A 6,370-nucleotide genomic window follows, 5' to 3' on the forward strand; every position below is an offset into this window, starting at 1 on the left:
GTGGCTGAAACACAGAGAGAGAAAGAGAGAGAGAGAGACAGAGGGAGAGAGAGAGAGAGACAGAGACAGAGAGAGAGAGAGAGAGAGAGAGAGAGAGAGAGAGAGAGAGAGAGAGAGAGAGAGAGAGAGAGAGAGAGAGAGAGAGAGAGAGAGAGAGAGAGAGAGAGAGAGAGAGAGAGAGAGAGAGACAGATAGACAGAGACAGAGAGAGAGAAAGAGAGAGAGAGAGACAGAGGGAGAGAGAGAGAGAGACAGAGACAGAGAGAGAGAGAGAGAGAGAGAGAGAGAGAGAGAGAGACAGAGAGACAGACAGAGAGAGAGCTGTGATTACAGTCTGCAGCAGAGGTGACAGATCACAGGAACACAAATAATAATTAAAGACTTTATTTCGTTACGCAAACATTTATCATCTTGTGGAAATTGTATCCAGACGTTTTAATTAGCCTGTGCTGCTTGTTAGCAACCGAGCTAACATGATGAAAAGGTGTAGTCAAATAAGGGGGCGTTCACGTCTACCTCGTTTGGTTTTGGTCCAGAATTTTCATTTTGATCGGAACAGGGGCGTGACTAGAGGGGGGGGGGACCCGACAGACTTGTGTCTCTACCTCTATGTAGTGTGACATAATAATAATAATAATAATAATAATAATAATAATAATAATAATAATAATAAACGCAGTAGTTCTCAACCTTATTTGGACGAGCGCCCCCCCCCCCTGTCCATTTTTCAGGTCCCTTACTGCCCCCATCCCCCCATCAAATAAGATGTAGGCTAATTGCCCTTAATATTAATGATAAGGCCCTAATATTGTTTACTTGTTACTATTATTATCAAAAAGAAGATAAATCAAGAAATCACATTGAATGAAAAATGTTCGACAGCTATGATCATAGACTTATTGGAGATAAATTATGTTATGTTATGTTATTATTTTTTGGGCCTTTATTTGACAGGACAGCAGAAGACATGTAAGAGGGAGAGAGAGAGAGGGGGGGGGGAATGACATGCAGCAAAGGGCCGCAGGTCGGAGTCGAACCCGGGCCCGCTGAGTCGAGGATTAAGCCTCTGTATATGGGCGCCCGCTCTACCAGCTGAGCTCTCCGGGCCCCTGAAGATAAATGATGTTAATGTTTTATGAAAACTTTGAAGTTCACGACAAGACAGATTTACAACGCTGCAGTACAGAGTTTATATAAGATGATACTCTGACGTCCTGTTCCCATGAAGGCAGCACGGAGCTGACAGAAACACTGAAGAGGAGAAGAGTTTTGATACACCGTCTGTTTAGTCGCAGCGGCGTAAACTGGCAGATTTTAATGTAGCAGACCTGTTGATAGTAGTACTGGGGGGGCTGTAACACCCCCGTTGAGAAACACTGATGGGATGAGAACGTCTGGGACACTTCACAACCACGGCGCAGAAAGTCTAGCGTGTCAGAATTTTTCGTCTTTTTTCGAGTAGTGTGACATGTTCTACGACGTGTTCCTTGACATTGACCAATAGGAAGAGAGAGCCCTCTCTCCTCCTCTTTGGCACACATATGTAAACATGGCGAAAAAGGAGAGACGCTACTGCTGCTGTGCGGTGGAGGAAAAGATACACACAGTGCCAATATATATTGCAAAACAGACCGTAATGGGTAAATGCTAGATCAGATCTGCTAGACGTGTCAACGTAGATAGGTTTGGGCATGAGGACTGGGGATTGATTAGGGTAAGAATAACAGGGTAAGCCAATCAAAGGCAGAGTAAGCCAAAAATAAGGCGGGCCAGGAGGCATGTCATGTGACGTCGACACGTCTAGCGGATCCGATCTAGCATCTTTATTGGAAAACTCTCTCTTATTTTACGAAAACAGTTCACTGAAAACTTTTTCTGAAAACGTTTTAAGCGAGAAATGCAGTTGCGACGGTCAGTTTAAAAGATTTTCGTGAGTTTTTGAGAGGCTGCCGCTCCACCAAAGCGCCGACCTATGAACTCGCGCATGACCTTCACGACAGCACGCGATAATCTGTCTGGGGGGGCGGGGCTGGTCGGTGTCATACTTGTAGTGTTGCCACTCTTCCGTCCAAGACACAGCAAGGATTTATGGCAATATGTCTGTCTAGTCTGACATAGGGACCAGTGTTGGGAGTAATGCGTTACAAACATTGACAATGACATTACTTATTACATTTGGGTAATAATATACTCGTTACAATCTCAGTAACGCGACTTACAACGCATTTTAACCCGACATTTAGTGGTGTTTAGTTTTTTTAAGAATTCACCAACACCGCCAAACATTTCTTCGCTGAAAAAAAAAGTTATTACGCTGCGTTGAAGCGAGCTGCCCCTTGGTCAGAGCCAGAACCAGAGACGGTACGGACAACATCTGTGTCCCAACAGGTGACTTTATGGACAACATCTGTGTCCCAACAGGTGACGTTACGGACAACATCTGTGTCCCAACAGGTGACGGTACGTGACAACTGATCTGTGTCCCAACAGGTGACGGTACGGACAACATCTGTGTCCCAACAGGTGACGGTACGGACAACATCTGTGTCCCAACAGGTGACGGTACGGACAACATCTGTGTCCCAACAGGTGACGGTACGGACAACATCTGTGTCCCAACAGGTGACGTTACGGACAACATCTGTGTCCCAACAGGTGACGTTATGGAGAACATCTGTGTCCCAACAGGTGACGTTACGGACAACATCTGTGTCCCAACAGGTGACGTTATGGAGAACATCTGTGTCCCAACAGGTGACGTTACGGACAACATCTGTGTCCCAACAGGTGACAGTATGGACAACATCTGTGTCCCAACAGGTGACGTTACGGACAACATCTGTGTCCCAACAGGTGACGTTACGGACAACATCTGTGTCCCAACAGGTGACGTTACGGACAACATCTGTGTCCCAACAGGTGACAGTATGGACAACATCTGTGTCCCACTCCCAACAGGTGACTTTACGGACAACATCTGTGTCCCAACAGGTGACAGTACGGACAACATCTGTGTCCCAACAGGTGACGTTACGGACAACATCTGTGTCCCAACAGGTGACGTTACGGACAACATCTGTGTCCCAACAGGTGACAGTATGGACAACATCTGTGTCCCACTCCCAACAGGTGACCGGTACGGACAACATCTGTGTCCCAACAGGTGACTTTATGGACAACATCTGTGTCCCAACAGGTGACAGTATGGACAACATCTGTGTCCCACTCCCAACAGGTGACTTTACGGACAACATCTGTGTCCCAACAGGTGACAGTACGGACAACATCTGTGTCCCAACAGGTGACAGTACGCACAACATCTGTGTCCCAACAGGTGACGGTACTGACAACATCTGTGTCCCAACAGGTGACGTTACGGACAACATCTGTGTCCCAACAGGTGACGTTACGGACAACATCTGTGTCCCAACAGGTGACGGTACTGACAACATCTGTGTCCCAATAGGTGACGGTACTGACAACATCTGTATCTGTGTCCCAACAGGTGACAGTACGCACAACATCTGTGTCCCAACAGGTGACGGTACTGACAACATCTGTATCTGTGTCCCAACAGGTGACAGTACGCACAACATCTGTGTCCCAACAGGTGACGGTACTGACAACATCTGTATCTGTGTCCCAACAGGTGACGGTACTGACAACATCTGTATCTGTGTCCCAACAGGTGACTTTACGGACAACATCTGCGTCCCAACAGGTGACGGTACATCAGCGTGGACAGCAGTGTGTCCGAGCTGCTGACAGATAGAAACATGTCGGGAATTAATGTTTAGGCTTACTACACGTAAATACCATGTACCAAGTATGCCGTACTTCAATACAACTGTAAGGTACTTTTAATTGAGTATTTTCATGTTCTCCTACTTGCCTATTGTACGTTTTACTTCTCTATTTTTAAAGCTTTAGTTACTTTGCATATTCATATTAATTATACAAAATATTATGAATAATCTATTATGTATTAAAGTGGATAAAGAAGAGACTTTATTGATCCGGTGGCGAGATTCACAAGCTAGCTGCAAAGTCAAACTTCCGCTGTTATTTTGGCGAAAGAAACTCAAAAGTAACGCAAAAGTGGTGTAAAGCATTACAATTCAGAGACAGTAATATTGTAATATAGTTAGTTAGTTAGTTCACTTTTATTTCTGTGTCATGCCAAACATTTGGCCAATCCCACATTATAGGGATTACAAGACACCACAAACTTATTTAGCAAACATCTTCCGGTCGCATATACAAATCATTCGGAGAAATACGTGGATTAATACATGGATACACTGCCGATTTTGCAGGTTTTCCTACTTACAAAGCATGTAGAGGTCTGTAATGTTTATCATAGGTACTCTTCAACTGTGAGAGACGGAATCTAAAACAAAAATCCAGAAAATCATATTGTATGATTTTTAAATAATTAATTTGCATTTTATTGCATGACATAAGTATTTGATACATCAGAAAAGCAGAACTTAATATTTGGTACAGAAACCTTTGTTTGCATTTACAGAGATCATACGTTTCCTGTAGTTCTTGACCAGGTTTGCACACACTGCAGCAGAGATTTTGGCCCACTCCTCCATACAGACCTCCAGATCCTTCAGGTTTCGGGGATGTCGCTGGGCAATACGGACTTTCAGCTCCCTCCAAAGACTTTCTATTGGGTTCAGGTCTTGATACACCGTCTGTTTAGTCGCAGTGGCGTAAACTGGCAGATTTTAATGTAGCAGACCTGTTGATAGTAGTACTGGAGGGCTGTAGCTACTAGCTAGGCAACACCAGGACCTTGAGGTGCTTCTTACGGAGCCACTCCTTAGTTGCCCTGGCTGTGTGGTTCGGGTCGTTGTCATGCTGGAAGACCCAGCCATGACCCATCTTCAATGCTCTTACTGAGGGAAGGAGGTTGTTGGCCAAGATCTCGCGATACATGGCCCCATCCATCCTCCCCTCAATACTGCGCCCTGTCGTCCTGTCCCCTTTGCAGAAAAGCATCCCCAAAGAATGATGTTTCCACCTCCATGCTTCACGGTTGGGATGGTGTTCTTGGGGTTGTACTCATCCTTCTTCTTCCTCCAAACACGGCGAGTGGAGTTTAGATCAAAAAGCTCTATTTGTGTCTCATCAGACGACATGAGACTTTTCTTTGAGACTGTGGTCCCAGCTCTCTTCAGGTCATTGACTAGGTCTTGCCGTGTAGTTCTGGGCTGATCCCTCACCTTCCTCATGATCACTGATGCCCCACGAGGTGAGATCTTGCATGGAGCCCCAGACCGAGGGAGATTGACCGTCATCTTGAACTTTATCCCTGATGTCCTTACACAGCTCTCTGGTCTTGGCCATTGTGGAGAGGTTGGAGTCTGTTTGATTGAGTGTGTGGACAGGTGTCTTTTATACAGGTAACGAGTTCAAACAGGTGCAGTTAATACAGGTAATGAGTGGAGAACAGGAGGGCTTCTTAAAGGAAAAACTAACCGGAATTCTTACTGGTTGGTAGGTGATCAAATAGTGATGTCATGCAATAAAATGCTAATTAATTACTTAAAAATCATACAATGTGATTTTCTGGATTTTTGTTTTAGATTCCATCTCTCGCAGTTGAAGAGTACCTATGATAAAAATTACAGACCTCTACATGCTTTGTAAGTAGGAAAACCTGATCTGTATGTTCAAAAATATAAAACAATAAAAAGTTGATCTAAAAAAAAAGGGAGCACAAAACGGCGAAACAACCACTAGATGGGAAAAGGGTATTTTACAATAACTTTGAATGCACCACGAGGCTGGCGAGGCTGAGTCTGTGTTTTTCAGACAACGGCAGCTACAGTCTGGTGTTAGAAGCCTCTCCAGTGAAATACAGTCACACTTTACACCGTTTAGCTGTCAGCATTTTGCTCCAGCTGCTAGCTAACGGTAGGCTAACGTTAGCTGCTGCTAAGTGTAGTGTTAACTAGCGTCCCGTGTGGCGATGTTTCAGTACCCCCCCCGTATTAGCACCGGGTCTCGGACCCCCCCCCCAAATAAAAACTCTTCGGATCTACACGATTCACGACTAGTTTGCAGGTATGTAATACTCTTTGGCCGGCTCGCAAGCCCAAACAAGTATTTCTGTTGTTGTGTTTCCAGTCTAGCTAGATCCGGTGTGGTGTTGTAGTTATTCTAACGTTACTAGTTGTTGCAACAGCATGTGAAAAAAACTACAAAGTTTGCTAGGCCAAAAAGAACGTTAATCTCGCGATAAAGAAATGTACGCCGTTAAAATGGGTTTGTGTTAACGCCGTTAATAACGCGTTTAACTGACAGCACTAATATATATATATATATATATATATATATACATATATATACACACACT

The sequence above is a fragment of the Sander vitreus genome, chromosome 23 (assembly GCF_031162955.1).
Source record: "Sander vitreus isolate 19-12246 chromosome 23, sanVit1, whole genome shotgun sequence".
NCBI lineage: Eukaryota > Metazoa > Chordata > Actinopteri > Perciformes > Percidae > Sander > Sander vitreus.